Here is a 16,967-nt window from a genome sequence, read left to right as displayed (position 1 = left end):
GTACTCTGCCTTTTTTGTAATAGGTACACTTTGAGATTAAAAAAAGGAAAATAAATTTTTCAGACCCTCAGAAAAAAATCATTTTTGGAATGTAACTTTCATCTGAAAGTTACAATAATCTAAATGAATGCATTAAATAGATTAATCAAAGTTTAATACATACTGATGAAACAATCGAGAAAGTGAAGAAAAACAGGAATATCAATCTTGAAAATACTTTGGGATGCCATGAACCTACTGTGGCCCTATAATTTGAAATGTATAGTGTTTAACAGTAGGTATTTCTCATTGTATGGAAAACATCTCTGAACTCAAAACTGCATGCAGTGTGATAGAGCCCTAAACAATCAGCTGTTTCCTGAGGATCTATTGAATGTGTGATTCCTCATATGGTGAAAGCATCAACTGAGATTCTCCACAACACCTCTTTTTCTGTTTCTTGATTGTCTCTGTTTGTGTTCCCAAATCCTGTGTCGTGCTTGGAGTGACCATCCAGGATATACAACTAAATAAAAATAATAAATTATATACTATAGAAATCTTGGAATTGCATATATCTAAAAATTATTTTCAATTATTCCTACTAAATATCAAGCCATTTCAAAATGTGATTGCAGTACAATAGAACTGATTTTAATATTTGAAATAACACATATTGAAAATGCTTGTGTCTGATGGATTAATTTCTAGAAACTAAGCATCTGTTTCAACTTAGCTTCTAAGATTAGAAAAACAAAACAAAACACACTTTCTTGTTAATTGGGCAGATGGAGAGAACAGAATTTGAAATTACAATACAGTAATTGATCCGCATTGTAATGATGTTAATTCCAATTAAAAGAACACTAACAAGACAAATGTTCATTCGAAATCAATATCATGGTAATGAAGGGGTCTATATCTTGCCGTCATTGCTGATTTATTTCCACAAGCAGTGATTTTCAGAAAGAGTTTACCTGCCAAGAAAACTGCTCAAAATAAATGATGATGCAGATAGATAATTAGAAGAATGCTGGAGGAGGACTATAGTCAATCACCAGAATGGCACCACTAAAGACGATAAAATATCTATTTTCATTGTAGTTGGGACTTAGCATCTATGCAAAATACAATGTTTCAATTTAGAAATAGTAATGAAAATGAAAAATAATATTTCATGGTTCCTCTCCAAAAGTCAGATAATCTTCTATAATTGCTAATATTAGATTGCTAAGACTCAGTGTTTAAAGTCTTGAATTGATTCAAATGATTGAAAATTTAAGAATATATTTAATTTGCTTTTGTAAAGGATGTGCCATACTTATAAGCAGTTCTTACTGAGAGGTGCTGTATTGCTCAGATAGTACCAATAACCCAGCAATGTCTTGACTATGGCTTAGCAGTGTTTGCCCAGCATGAAGATTATCTCTCCAGTAACTGCTACTCATACTGAGGTCCTACTCCCCAGGAAGTGGCTGGACATTACCTGCTAATAGGAAGTAGAGAATAAATATTTTTGTTAGCATTTGCTTCTGTGTGCAGCCTTTGATTTTCTTTATTAAAATGCTTTTATCTCAAGCCACAAGTTTTTTATCTTATTTTCTCTGCCTGTCCTGCTGATGAGGTGAGTGGGAGGACATCTTACTTGACCCTTGAAGGGCAGCTAAGGTTGACCCACCACAGTCCTATTATTAATGTGTATTTATACACAAGATGAAATTTATATTAGAGTCTAGAAAGCAAATATGAGCAGACTTTATCAATGGCATCAGATGCTATGTCAAGGTAAGAATGAATATGCAATTCTAAAACATGTTTCCTTTACCACTACTAATTAATTTTACTATTTACTACTAACTTTGCCACTATGCTGTAAAATGTTTTGTGCCACAAATCTAAGCTCCTACATTTCAGCCATTTCTCACACAAAGTATTTCTCATTTCCTTATGCAATAATTATTGCTGACAACTGGTGCATTAAATACAACTATATGTTTTTTGGACCTTAAAGGTCCATTTCTGTTGCTAGCATATACAATAATAGTTCATAGCACATTTACAGTCTGTAGTTTGTAAATTCTTGAATGTGTATGCCTTTGAGAACTAGAGCATGCATAATAAATAAGTATACTTCCCATGCTGTCTTGAATTCACTTTCCTTGGAAAGTAATCAAACACTCATCCATAACTTAATTTGGTTTGAAGTGATTGTGTTAAGATGCCAGTGCACCCCAATTAGCAAAATAGTGTCAAGACAAATGTCAGAAAAAGTACAAGGAGTCTGGAATTTTTTAAGCAGGTATTGCGGTACACTGCAAAAAATATTTAGAAGTATCATCATTAATATTTGGTGTCATACCAAGATTAAATGTAGGACATAATAGCATATCACCACTGTTTGCTAATCTGAACAAGGCTTTCAAACACAGGATATGAAATTCAGAGGTTAGGACAAGTAAATTACCTCTTTGCCAGATGCATTTGCCTGCAAAGCTCTCTACGGTGAATTTCACTGACAAAGTCTGTGTTATGTACTGTGCCTCCTTTTCTATCATTCTAATGCAATGTTAAAGCTGCTAAATATTGGGAAGCATGAAAGACAGACACTTAAGCAATTCTGTTCCTCATTTATCTGGGACAGGGAACACAAATCTAATACCAAAAATTTACATGGTTTAAGAAGCAGCAATCTGGGGTATCCTCATACTTCAGAAATTAATGGCTGTTTTCAGAAACTCACAGTTATTTTCATAGCTAGACTTATAAATGTTTTATGATTTTCAAGAGTACTAAAACTTCTGAAGCAAGATTTTAATATTACACCTACTAATATTTATTTCTTATGTATTTGTAAATTACAGGGCCAGGAAGCATCACTGTGATGACTTACTTTGACCTCCCATAAAAATCACAAGTGACTTAGAAATGAATGAATTTAAAATTCCTGATTCACTTTAAACCATGTAGATTTTGTAGAGAAAATAATCCCAGCAATAAGTCATAGTATCACACACACAGAATGTCTCAAGATGAAAAGGACCCATGAGGATCACCAAGTACATGTGCCTGCACCTCACAGGACAAATACCTTGTGCAGTCAGAATTTCTTCAGCATCAAGCACTACTAAGTCATACTTTTTCCTGCCAGGTGCTATCTTGTGTGCAGAGTTCCTGTTTGTCCACATCAATATGTAGGTGGATAGCTATGGTGGAAAAATTTCTTAAGTGAAAAAAATGAGTTTATTGTTACTCCCAATGAAAGACCTTCCTGCAGTTTTTTGTCATTTTCAACCCTCTGCTCTTCAACTGTTGATTGAGAGTAGAAAGTGTCACAGAACCTAACTGGCCAGTGTACATTATGTCATTTATATATTGTAACTTTTTTTTGTGTTGGTTTCTCTTAGCTTGTAGTAATAAACCTGTAGTAATAAACTTTTACCTTCATTACCTCATTAATTGAGTCACTGTATATAAGAAAACATCCTGCTTTGTCAAAATACAAGACTATCTGTCGCTGTTGAGCCGCTAGCAGGGAAGAAGACCTGGATTCTCAGCGTGGCATAGAAAAGAGAGCTTTATTATTTTGATTCCAACCTATATAGCCTTTTCAGATGTCACCCAGATTGGTCAGTCAGAAACCTCCCCCTAGGCCTGATTGGCCAGGCCTGAACTGTCCAAATCTCGAGACACTGTTTTAATAACATCCAAACTATCTTTGTTTATAAAACACAGGAGAAAGTTCTCATGGGAAAGACCTGTGCTAGCCACAACTATCTTCCAAGTATGGCCTGTATTCTTACTTACTAGTATCTAAACAAAGTAAAATAGAAATTTGTCATGTCTTAGACATTATCATGTGTTCATCCACTGAGCGATAAGTTTCCATGGAACTGTATTGATGCTTATTTATAAATGCAAAGTAACTTACTTTCAAAGACCAAAGAATATAGTATTTCAAACTACTTATTTACACAGAGGTTACCACACAGGAAAAGTATATGTACAAACTGCCACAGGCCACCTGAAAAGAATGTGTTTATGTGTTCAAGTCCTGATTTTGCTCTTATTTAAAGGTATATTATTAACATGCATGAGTGCATCAAATGAGTTTGCATTTGTTTTCTCAATAATCCCCCAAAACTTTTTGTAATCTTTGTATATTATTGGTAATGATATAAATTGATTCTGAGTAATTTGCAAAAGATGTTCTGTTGTTCAGACTCGAGTAAATTTCTAGGAAGTACCACTAATAGTGCATACTTATACAAAAATATAATTTAAATCTGTTTGTAATTGTTAAAGCACTGAATATCATAAACCATACCAAATAAAGGAATTATCTGCAGAGCAACCCTGAAGATCTAGAATCTTCTTTGTTTTAGCTGAGACTGATGTTGCATACCCTGAAGAGCAAGGCTTCTTTCTCCCCTGTTTCTCTTTATAGGTGCACTACATAATTCTTGTCTTCATGGACGTTCAATTTAACAAAGTTATTTTTTCTTTTTCTGTGTGTATCACAGCATTTATTGCTATTTATGTCATAGAGAGATTTTTTGCAACAGGTTCTGGGGTCTATAACATCTGAAATGAAAAAGTTAGATTTTTTTTCTGGATTTTCCCCTCGAATTTTTCTTAAGCCAAGAATTTATTCTTAGATCAGCTAATATTTTTGCAGTCAAATTAAAATAGAAAAAACCCCTCACCTTTAATTAACCAAGTTACAATACTAACACTATTTCTCAAACTATCCAACTAATACAGAAAAGACCTTTTATAAAATGGTTAAAACTAGTATACAAATCTTTTTAGTATAGATCACTTCCTTCTAGCATTTTGCTCTTCCTTACAAAGTCCCTCTGGGTCCTGCAGTCTTCATGGTAGGAAGAAGAAAGGGCTTTCTAAGAAGTCACCAACATGCCTCATGTCTTTCTCTTGATATTTGCTTGGGGTTTTTTAAATATATGTTCTTATCTCACTCTTTCACAGCTGAGGTTCAGAAGTAACATATGCTCCTCCCCCAGTTCTGGCTGACAGAAAGGATGTCTGTTGCACACTAAGTTCCTGACTGGAGGGATTCATACAGTTCTAGCCAGAGCAGGCGAGGCAGGTGAGGTGAAATGGTTGACAGGGCCCTGAGGGCTCCACCAGGCCTGATAGTCCGTGACCATCACCCTATGGCCTTCCCCACCTGTCCACGGCCCAAGACCCCAGTTCAGTGCTCCCTCATGCCCATGGCCATCAGTCTCTGCTCCAGCTGCTCCCCACAGCCCTCCCAGACTGGCCACGGGCACTGCCCAGCCAGGCCTCCCCCACGGGCTGGCCCTGGCCCCACTAGCCCAGCCCCATTGCCCTGCTTCATCCTCACCACACCTCACCTTGGGACAGTCTCCGGCTGCCCCACTGCCTGCTTGAAATAAATACCAGGATGTGAAAACAGCACTCTTTGTGTCCATCCAGAGCACCTTGCTCCGAGTTCAGAAAGTAATAATTATAAAAAGTGAAAGTGTAACAAATGAGTTTGTGTTTAAGGTGTCAAAATTTGTTGATTCACTGTTCACAGAGGTAAACACAGAATAAGCCTCTAGGGTGACTGTTACCATTCAGTTCCTACAGTAGCAATAATCCAATTTCTGTTATAGCAAAGATCAGTTCTTGGGGTTCAAGAAAGGACTTTAAAAATATTCATTTATCATGGTTTGTCATGTACTTTTGCTTTGAAGTACCCAGAAAATTATATGCATTAAAAAGTACTACTGTCAAGCTTGCAGTGGGTAGTGCAGAGAATGATTGAGTTGTCTTTCCATCTACAGCTTGGGGGTTCATCACTGTAGCATGTTTTCTCATGCAGTTCAAAAGCTATTTCATCAATGAAATACATTAAAGCCATTTTCCTACACTGTCACAACACTTACTGAAATGTCAAGTCTTTTTGCTAGGCAAGGTGATATAAACTGATAAAATACATTTGGAAGGTTTTGATATTGAGTAGCCAGTTTGATTTCCATCTCTGACTTACTTGTAGTAGTCTGTGCATGTTTTCCCAGTGGATGGTGTCACTTCTGAGCTCCTGTACTGTGCTATGCATTGTTACAGCTCAGAAAAAGTTGTATACTAAAGCATTACCAAGACTGATGTAAAAAACCATAACAATTTTAAACTAATTTTATATTATTGTTTAATACATTCTGAAAACAACATTCTAAAATTTGATACATTTTACAAATTACTTAATTGTTGTTATCCAGACATAATGAACAGGTCTCTTACTGATGTAACATTTTATAAATAGCCAGAAATCTGAGTTATACCAGTATATATAATGATAATTTATCATATATAATGATAATTTACCTCTTTCACTTCCATCATATGACCAAATCACTACAGATATGTAGATATAGTTTATTCTCTAAAAACAAAACAGTACAGTCTTTCTTAAAACTACTATGTTCTTAAAGGTGTAAATGATTGCCTTTGTGTTCTGACCGACGTGCTTCTTAACACCTGGAATTAGCCTGGTGTGTTGCATATCTGTTGTGAAATGTATAGAAAGTGTCTTATATTCATGTTTAGTTTTTTTTCTGAAAGTAGGACAGATGCAGCTTTTAAAGTTTTGATACTGAACGTTCCCACCTGGCTGAAAGCAAAATCCAGAGGCATGAAGGTATTATCATCAGAAATCCTAGGGCACATCAAGGCACTTCTAAACATAGGCAAGGATTTAAATCCCATATCTTCAACCCTTTGAGAAGATGGTATAGCTTCATCCTATAAGAAAGAAAACCAGCAGAAATAATTCTGGGACAGGATATAAGATTTAATTACCCTGCAGATATTTTTCTTGCTATAAGCTAAGAATTCTATTCCTACTGTCACAGTGCATCTTGGATTACTTTCTCCACAATGATACAAATTCATGTGATTATAGAGGACTGCCACTGACCTTGTGCCTTTTACATCCCATAAATATAGCTCCATAGCCCAGTAATACAGTTCTGCCACAGACAGTATGAAGCCTCAGGCTTTGTGCTGATTTTACAAAGTCTTAGAATGGAGACAGATTTCGCAATTTGAACTTGTGACCTGGCTGGAGCTATGTTTTCACTTGGTTTATCTATAATGACAATTTGCCTAATGACCAGGTGGTTATGGCAAATTCCTTTTACTTACTTTAGTATGGTAAAACTATATATTTTTAATATATAATTAATAGCAACATGTAGTTGTTAGGTGTAGAATAAGATGTTGACTATAGGGTAATGACACAGTACATGAAGTTAGTCATGTACAGTGGTCGGCCCTGGTATGGTGATAGACACCTTAAGAAGTGATGATAGAGAATGTGGTGTGCTGGACTGCAGGCATGAGATAGTAGGACATTAGGCCTAAGCACACACCAGAGATTCCCTAGTGCTCAGTTGAAGAAATGGAGATATGGAACTGGACAAAATTTTTTGTTGTTTACACAGAGAGTAAAGTAATATGGTCAAACATAAGTAAACCAAGCTGTACGTGCTAAAATCAGTTACATGGATTTGCAGATAATGGAAAAAAGAAGGGTAGAAATTATACCAGCAAGCATAAAAACCCCTCCAAGCAGATCCCAGTGTGAGGAAGAAGAATCTATTAATATCATACCCCTCTTGCAGAGGTATTTGGATACTAAGAACTCATGTTGCCATCCTTTTGTCATCCTTAGGCAAAGAAGAAAACCAAATCCTTGATGACACTTTTGTTTGTCTTGAATATAGTACAGTCTTTTTTAGCAAACTTACTTGTGTTCTAAAAGTGTAAATGATTGCCTTCATGCTTTGAACAGTAAGTGACTGATGTGCTTCTCTACACTCTTTCATTTGGAATTAGTATAGAATTCAGGCAAGGCAGGTGTTACTGACAGGAAATGTTCAGTGATTCCATAACTAAACTTTGTTTTACTCCAAGACAGACTGCCACATTCAAAGTACCCATTGGGAATAGTACATGTGATGTATGTGCCCTGAAGTGTGCCTAGGATTTTCTGTGAAAATTCCAGTTGGCAAAAGGGAACACATTTAAAGGAAGTGTCAATTAAATTAATTACGAGGTATAGCCACTTGCAGAACAATACTTGAGCTCATATTTTAACCCTGCTTAATTCATAATGTAAAAATAGCATCTCTCTCAATATTTTTCTTGCTCAGCTCGAAGTAGTTGCATGAATTAGGTGGCAAGAGATAGAGATTGCATTCTGAAACAACCAACACCCTAACAAACCTTCCTATGTCACTTGTTTTGGATAAAAGACTGGCATTGTTATCTTAAACTGTTTTTAGGAATATAAGATTCCTACTGTTAGTTTATATATCCATTTTCTTTTTCTAAAGGAAAAATAAGATCTGGTACCATGTCAAGACATGAAACTGTTGAAGCAAGTCCAGGGAAGAGCCATGAATTTGATATGGGGACTGGAGCACCTCCCCAAGGAAGGCAGGCTGAGAAAGCTGGGACTCTTCAGCCTTTAGAAGAACATGTTGCATGGAGATCGCATAGCAGCCTCCCAGTATCTGAAAGGGCCTACACAGAAGCTGTAGAGGGACTCTTTGTCAGGAACTGTAGTGGTAGGACAAGGAGTAATGGGTGCAAGTTGAAAGATGGGAAATTAATTTAGATATTGGGAAGAAATTATTTACTATGAGGGTGGTTAGACACTGGAACAGATTGTCCAGAGAGGCTGTGGATGGCCCAAGCCTGGCAGTGTTCAAGGCAAGGTTGGATAATGCCTTGAGAAACTTGATCTATTGGTAGATGTACCTGCCTGTGGCAGGGGGCATTGGAGATAGATGACCTTTAAGTTCCATTCCAACCCCTTAACATACTATGATTCTATGGTTTATTATTTTAGAAAAATCACATTTCACTCATCCTATAGAAAATTCAGGACCATAAAGAAGCTGCATACTGATTAGGGTTAATGTAGACTGAAAAATTAACCTTGTTTAGAAGAATAGGATTATTCTATATTTCACAATTTATATATCTTCACAAGGATAAAGCATCACAGTGTTATAGTACTGAAAGGTGTGTTCCAAGTTTTAGTTTTCTTCTAAGTCAAAGTAAATGCTTAGTAATTCTGAAATAGGTGTGTGATTTAAAGTTCACCTATTAGATGATATGAATTTATAAATAATTTATTTGAAAAGTCATTTCATATATGTAATATATATATAAAATATTTTGATAAGAATTGTGTTCAAGTACCTTTAATATGTTTCTATTCCTGCTGTTTGTTATTGGTACTCCTGATTTATACTTCCATCATTTTTGTCTACAGGGAACAATTATTGTACAATCAGAGAAATGTTGAGTAATCAAATATGTGTATGGAACAAATGCAAAGAGGTTTTTTGATTGCTTTCACAAGCATAAAAGTATTATATACTTGGTAAAATAGATTTCACTATTCTTGGCCTATGAATAGGAGTTTATGAAAAACAAGGAATTCTGATTCAGCAGCTAATACTAGAATAATGCTTTGGACTGGATGGAGTCACTACCTGTACAGCTGGATTTTTCAATTTTCTTCTCATTGAGTGGGTATAAACCCATTTTTGTCTGCTACTGGTGTAGTCACTCTTTAGTGACACATAATCATTACTATGTTTTCTGTCCTGCCTTCACATCTGACTCTTCAGATGAAAATTGCTGTTATGGAGTTTCCATGACTTATTCAACCCAAAATGACTAAATGCAGCTGAATATTCCCCAGGCAGATCATGATAGCATGTTTTTCCCAGTCTTCCTTACAACCTATTTTCCTGCAAGATATAATTTTTATCTCAACTTTTTTCACATCTTTCATCAAAAATTCTCTAGTGATCTGTTTCCGCAGTCAACAGAAACAGTTATTGTTAGCCCAAGCACATAAATTGTCTCACAAAATACTGTAGAGTACTTCCACATATTTATAAACATAAAACTGAAACAGATACAGTTTTGTGAGAATGTCAAGAGACATATTTCAGGTTAAAGTTACACAAACTGCTAAGGAATTAGGAGATTAATGAAAAAATTTCTACTACACAAATGCTGAACTCTGGACAGTTTTAGATACTTTCTTAGTGTTTCAGAGAAGTTTACCAAAAAGTTTTATGTATCTTGGCCACAGAAATGATACATGTCAAGTAAATCTTTAGTAATGATTCAATCAGTATGCATCTGCTTTTATAACCAAAAGGTATTATGTCTGTCAAAGAGGATCTCTAATAAAGAATTAAAAAACCCCAAACAGGTATTTAAAAATCTGTAAGTAAAACGTCTGTTAGGAGTTCCAGTGATCCTTTAGTCTCCAACTGAGCTTTTTGTACTATAGGACACAAACTCATTACTATATTATTTTAAAAAATCAGCACTGGATTTTTAATAAAAATATTGAAAAAAATAACTAATATTCATGATTTTTCTATAGCATTTGTTGACTTTTTATTTCTTTTTATTCATCTTGAAGGAAAGAGCCATTACTACTTTCTTTTGGTATTTCAAGAAGACTATTTTCTTACACAGACTAAGATGAAAGATACCTAAGAAAAAGCCAATCATCTCATGATGCTTTATGTAAGAGATACACAGACACAAGTGTGAATATCATAAACTGCCTCAATGCCTTATAATTTTGAAATAACTTGGGCTGCCCTAAAGCAAGGCATAGACCTTAATAAAGAATAAGTCTTTATGACTGTTTCAGTTGATTGCTTTTGAGAAGAGCAAAATGAGAAATCATTATGCGCACTAGTAGAAGCTTTCTTTTAAGTGGCAGTTCAGTTTAATTCATATCACCTTACTCATGACAGTGATAACAAATAAAGAAACTGAGGACAGATTCCTAGGGATAATTAAGCAGCGTTGATCTCAGGAAAATTGTCTTTTCAATGAAACACTGATTGCATTGTTCATAACAAAACTACCTCAGCATGACAGAACTAATTAGTGACCATCTGAACTTACTTAGCCAAACGAAGAAAGCAATTAAAAATGCCGTCATCACCGAATCTACCACTGAACAGCTGGTTATACTGATAAGCAATACAGCAAGTTAAAGCTACTTTGGAACACAATGGAACTTAATCTGCTTGCTAAGTAGTAATTAGAAAGCAATGAGAGAATATGAGATTACTGTGGAGAAACAGTTATTATGATGCAAACAACTTTCAAAATGCAGTTTGATTCCCTACCACACTCCCCTCAAAATTTCTTTAATAAGGAAAGTGGGTGAAAATTTAAATTTTTAAAGAGTGAAACTCATAAAGCCTCTAGATGTTTTTTATTGATCAGTTCTCCTGTGATTTGAAGAGGTTTATGGGGTGCAAAATGCATGGCAGCATGTATCTTGCTTAGCCTTTGCAATAAGGTTGACTACTGCAATAGACTGGAGTAAAGAGCTCAGAAGTTCTTCTGGTGGATTCATAAGTCACATTTCATATGGATTGCTTTAAAAAAGAAATTGGAAAGAACAATCACAATTTTTCTCTTAACATGTAGAAAAGGTTTGAGAAATTAAAAAAAAGGGAGATAAATAGTTCAATACGTGATATATAAAGATATTGGTTTTATTTATTGCATCTAATTTATATTGTTAAAATACAGCAAAATAGAAGTTTTACAAGAACTTTGTATTTTATAGTAAAAGGGGTTTTATAGGTATTCACTGTAGATATGTAATAAGCTTTCACTGAGCACTGAAGAAGTGTGCACCTTATGTAAAAAACAATGTACTGACTTGGCCATAAGGTTGAAAAGACCCTCAGTATAAAAGCTTATCAGCCATAATAGAATCGGGCATATAATAAATACATACATTGTTTTTTTTTACTAGGTTTTCTTACTGATGGCACATAATCAAATAAACAGCTATGATAATTCTCTCCAGCATGTCAGTCCTTCACTCCAATTTTCATGTAAATATAAATAAATTTTTGTGGCTTTGTAAAAGACACACTGATTTATATCAAGAGCCCTATTCAAAGGATATTCTTCTGCAAAGCTGCAGGAAAATGTCATGCAATATTTGAATGCATTCTAAGATGCTAGATTTCCTACAATATCCTGCCCAGTTTGGATTGTTGGCCTAGGGACATTATGCAAGAAAATACTAACCATTTATTTAAGTCAATCCATAATCAAGGGAAAATTTAATGTTAAATGCATACTTAAATGCTACACGGAATGTTTCTTTCTACTATACTGGGTAACAAATTCAATGCTAATTGTAAGGAACTGTGTTGGTGATTAGTAGCTAATGGCTCAGATACCTATTTTACAAAATTACTATTTGTTCCATGTCTAGGTTTGGCTACTTTTATGATATCTCCTCATTAGCTCAGGACTTACAAACCATTGCCTGATTCTGACTGATTTCTAGCTTTAGGAAGTACAGTAATTTACAAGTAGTATCATGGCCTTTACCCATCATGCTTATATTCAGCAACTTAAAATTTGAGTCCCTCAAGATTTGAACCAAACTTGGCAATTTTTTTTTTTAGTTGTTAATCAGTAGCTGGAGCTGGACAGTTATGATTAAGCAATTGCATTGTGAATGTTTCACGCTTGACTAATCTTTTAAGGAAAAGGGAAGACAATCCCAAAATGAATGGGCTGTTTGGACAATAGCCACCAGGAAGGAAATCAGTAGAAATATGCAGTACTTGGTGGAAAAGTAATTGGTGTTATTAGCACCATGCTCTAACTGAGCTAGTGATAACAGTATTAGTGTTAATTTAGGTATTTTTAAAGAGAGTGTGTGTCTCAAAAAAAAGAAAAAGGGCAAGAAAAGAAGGATCTCTGAGCAGAAAATAAGGATCTCTGAGCAGCTGTTTGATTACAAGCTTGTTAGATCCAGAGAATGCTGTCACAATCTTTGGAAAATAAGAGTTTGTTCAGCGTACCACGGGGATAAGCAGTAATCTTAAACAGAAATCTGTCCTTCTTCTCCCAAATTAATAATTGCTCTTCGACTTTCCTATAACTGATAAGAATATCCATAGGTAATTTTTCTCTAAGCTAGTTCTTTGAAGGTAGGTATCCTTTCTAGATAACAAACAATTCATAGAGTACAATGGCTCTACAGTTCTGATTAATTTTCCCCATATTATTTAACCATTTTCCTTTTATACAAGCTATATAAGCATTTTGGGCATATATTCACCACACTTTTGGCCTGATCTGTTTAGCCTACATTCATGAGCCCTTTATTTTGCTCTTCTCTGCAATGTTCTTCCTCTTCATTCTCCTCAGCAGATCCAGCATTTATTTTACCTGCCATAACTCCATTTTGCAAAAAGACTGAAGCCACAAAGCTACTCTTTCAGGTTCTACCAACCCTCACAAGACAGTGAAACAGATAGATGGAGAAAGAGTGTGTGTAAAGCTAAAGCACAATGTGCTTTTTCTTAGATTATCAGTCTAAAGCTTTGGTACCCGGTATTGGAGGAGACAGGGCACTCATTACAGTTTAGTACAGGACAACAGGGCAATTACCTCAATTTAATATAAAGTAATGGACTTTGACTCTCTCACTGACATTAGCCAGACACATCTAGAGCAGTAGGATAAATTCCTTGGCAAGCAATATGGAGAGAGATGAGACTGGAAAGAAAGTAGGAGAGCAATAATCAGCATCTTAAAGACAAAAGATGTAAATAATTCTTATCACTCTCAGGAATTCACTTTTTGCAGAATTAAATCAGCAAAGGGAATCCTTTCAGTGTTGGATAAATGAATATATCAGATGAGTTGCCTGATTTAAAATGGGTACTGATTTTAAAAATTATAAAAAATAAAATATGATGAAGTTAATAATATTTCCAATTCATGAAATGCAAACGTTAAGTAAATTAAACTGTTTCGCTGTAGGTATCTGTCACAGAGTTTTGGTAAAATTGCTTTGTTTTCCAGAATGTGCCCTGTAAATATTTAATTTATATATGGACTTTTTGTCTGACATTGAAGTATGCATATTTTCAGGGGTACTTCTATTGTTGAACTTGGTTTAGTTTCTGCTGATGTTTCTGGGCTTTCATTCATGTTATGATGATATTAGAACTATAGTCAGATTTCTTTTCCTAGATAAAAAAAGTGTGACTTACAGTAATAATTTACTTTCAACTACAGTTATCAGGTTATACCAAATGGTAATCTGAAAATAATTATTCAATTACTATTTTTAAGGCTTTTAGAGAGTTATAGATGAATATGATACAATAGAGCTTAAATGGACAGAGTTTTAGTGGAAGCAGTAATTTTTTATGTTTATTGAGGTGTTCTACCTCCCCCTATCTTTACTTGATTTCCATATATTTTAGAACAATATAACTACCTTGTTAACAGGCAAGGTGTTGTTTTAACAGATGGTTGAGTGTGTGGAAATCAAGACCATGAATGAACATCATATGTATTTACTGAGAGCATGAGTCCCACTAGAAAACAGCCAAATATCTGCCTGTCCTAAGTTTATCAACCCGTGGTTGAGGGGATGCACCATCACTAATCTATTATTTTGACAGAGATGTTCAAATGAAAACTCATCACTCAATCACTTAGAAAAAAAGTGAAAAATTCTAACAGGGAGAAAATAAATTATAAATTAAAATTTTGCTTTATAAAATTTCACTAAATAGGTGAAATGATTGGAGCCAAGGGCTTTAGCTTTCTGAAGATTAGTAATTTAGAGTTTTCATGGTAGCTTATAGGCACTATTCTGCAAACAAGTGTAAGCTCAAGATATTGCTGTATTCCTCCTCCAAGGAGTTCTGACCAACTCATTTTCTGTCCATTTAAAATGCTTTCAGCTATAATAAATAAGCAGCTTTTCTCAGTGGTCAAATGGCACAGCATATGGATTGGGGAGAGATTCTTGCCACAGGAAAGTTATTACATTTTAGGCTAAGTATTTTTGTAATGCACTAAGAGAATTATATCTAATATTTTTTCCCTTACAAAACTGTCTTTAATACCTTTGACCTCACCAAGATTCTTTTCTATTTACTTTCATAGAATTAGATAGTAGCAAAGGATGAGCCTTTTCCTAATCAATACCAGAGTTATCTCCATTATAAATTGTGTTTTAATAGAAAACAAATTTTCAGCACAATACATACATGTATAGATCTTACTATTTTATTGATCTAGATATTTATTGGCTTGGAATTTTGATTTCTTATTATTAAGTCCTTATAATTTTAAGAAAGCAAAACACCTGCAAAAATTACTTTATGATATTTGTATAGTTAACTTCTTATTTTGTGTTATGTGCAAAATTAAAACCTATGATTCTATAGTGGTTATATTTTTTATACTCTCCTAAAAATTCTGTACACACTATAGATAATGATAATGAGTTATAAATGCAATAATGACAAATGACATTACTATCCACTTGACAGTTCCAAACATAAAACTGCTCAAACTAGATGTAACCTTTGTTGAAACTATGTATTATATGAAAACATTTTTGGGGTAGTAATGATGAGGAAATTGTCTAAGGTACATGCATTTTTCTTTACAGCATGAATTGACAGTATTTGTTCTTTACAGTAAAAATTAACATAGGCTTTCTAACTATTTCACATTCTGCTTTTTGTTTATCATCAGTCCATAATATTGTTCATTGAGAATACATCAAGTTTAAAACCAGATTGCAAAAAAAATATGAGTAATAAGCTTACTATAAATAAATAGTTTCAAAAAACTTTTATAATATGCAGTTAATGTTATCATGTGATCCAATCCATAAAGTATAGTGAACATCTTCCTGCTAATGTAATTATTTTTTAACTTTACATGAATTTAGCTACATACAGGTTATGTGTGTAGGTGAGATATACAGCTGTCTTCATTAACATTCTCCAATTCCCTGTGGTCAGATGTAGCACTTTGCTATAACCTTTCCATCTGACCCTTACATCTAGAATAGCAGTAGTTACTCTCAGAGATGCTATTGACAACAAAAATAATTTTAGACTAGACATCTAACTCTATATAACAAAAGATTTGCAATTTAACCATGTAGTTATGTTAATCCACTCATAAAGATTGTTTTCCATCATATGGTCCATCATGGACATTTTAAATAATTGGGTGGATGCAGTAAACCAGTAAAGACTACAATGTAATCTTATTGTTTGAATAGAACAGTCTTCCATTTTGGTTTTTTTTTTTTTTATTTAAGATACTTTTTATAAATTGAAAAAAAAGACAAAATATTACAGTCTTAGAGGTTGAATATTAATTCTTTTGTGCAAGAAGAATATTTTCAGGTTTTTTAACTGATATTTGCATTTTTGCAAATACTCCCTAAACTCTATCTCTTTCTCATTTCCTATGTAAAGCTGCTAGTTGTTACTATGAGAATTTAATAATATTGCTATTAAATTACAGGTTCTCTGGAGAATGGAATAAACAAGATCCCATTAGATTAGATGTAGGTATTTGTAAAAAAAATCTTCAATGTCAAACTACTTATAACAGTTTAATTGCAATATTACAGAAGACCCAACTCTTACTATGAATAGAAACACAGGCTATGTATGTATTGCTTGTAATGTCAAGATGTTAACACCCAGTGAGAGTGGCAGTGGTGGGTCCATAAGAAGAGGTCAGGGGCTGCCCTACGCTGGACACTGCCCATTCCAGCCATCTCTGCAATGGATCCACTGGAGGACACAGCTGAGCCCATCAGTCAAATGTGTGGTGCCTCTGGAAAACAGCATAACACTGCATAGGTAGTGAGTAGGGGAAAAAAAGAGAAACAATCCAGCAGACACCAAGGTCACTGAGGAAGGAGGAGGAAGAGGTGCTTCAGGTACTGGAGCAGAGATTCCTCTGCAGACTGTGGAGAGGACCATTGTGAAGCTAATATTCAAACTACAGCTTGTGGAGGACCAGAGCAGCCAGGCATTTCCCGATAAACCAATGCCCATGTTCACACTTGAGCAAGTTTGTACTGAAGGACTGCAATC

At 34.6% G+C, this 16,967-nt stretch overlaps 1 long non-coding RNA gene across 1 annotated transcript in view; it reads right to left on the bottom strand.

Annotated features, from left to right (window-relative positions):
• Positions 1–224: 224 nt before the first annotated feature.
• LOC146438474 (uncharacterized) overlaps positions 225–16,967 on the bottom strand; it is a 30,081-nt gene continuing 13,338 nt past the window's right edge. Inside the window, exons 2-6 of the long non-coding RNA XR_014852079.1 lie at positions 13,489–13,596; positions 6,613–6,747; positions 3,068–3,182; positions 1,318–1,468; positions 225–505 (exon numbers count right to left, since the gene is read on the bottom strand). This is a non-coding gene — a long non-coding RNA (uncharacterized LOC146438474). The remainder of the gene's footprint in view (positions 506–1,317; positions 1,469–3,067; positions 3,183–6,612; positions 6,748–13,488; positions 13,597–16,967) is intronic.

This window comes from Lichenostomus cassidix, chromosome 4 (genome assembly GCF_008360975.1).
Source record: "Lichenostomus cassidix isolate B80296 chromosome 4, HeHo_3.0, whole genome shotgun sequence".
Lineage (NCBI taxonomy): Eukaryota > Metazoa > Chordata > Aves > Passeriformes > Meliphagidae > Lichenostomus > Lichenostomus cassidix.
This window is presented reverse-complemented; position numbering and strand designations above follow the sequence as displayed.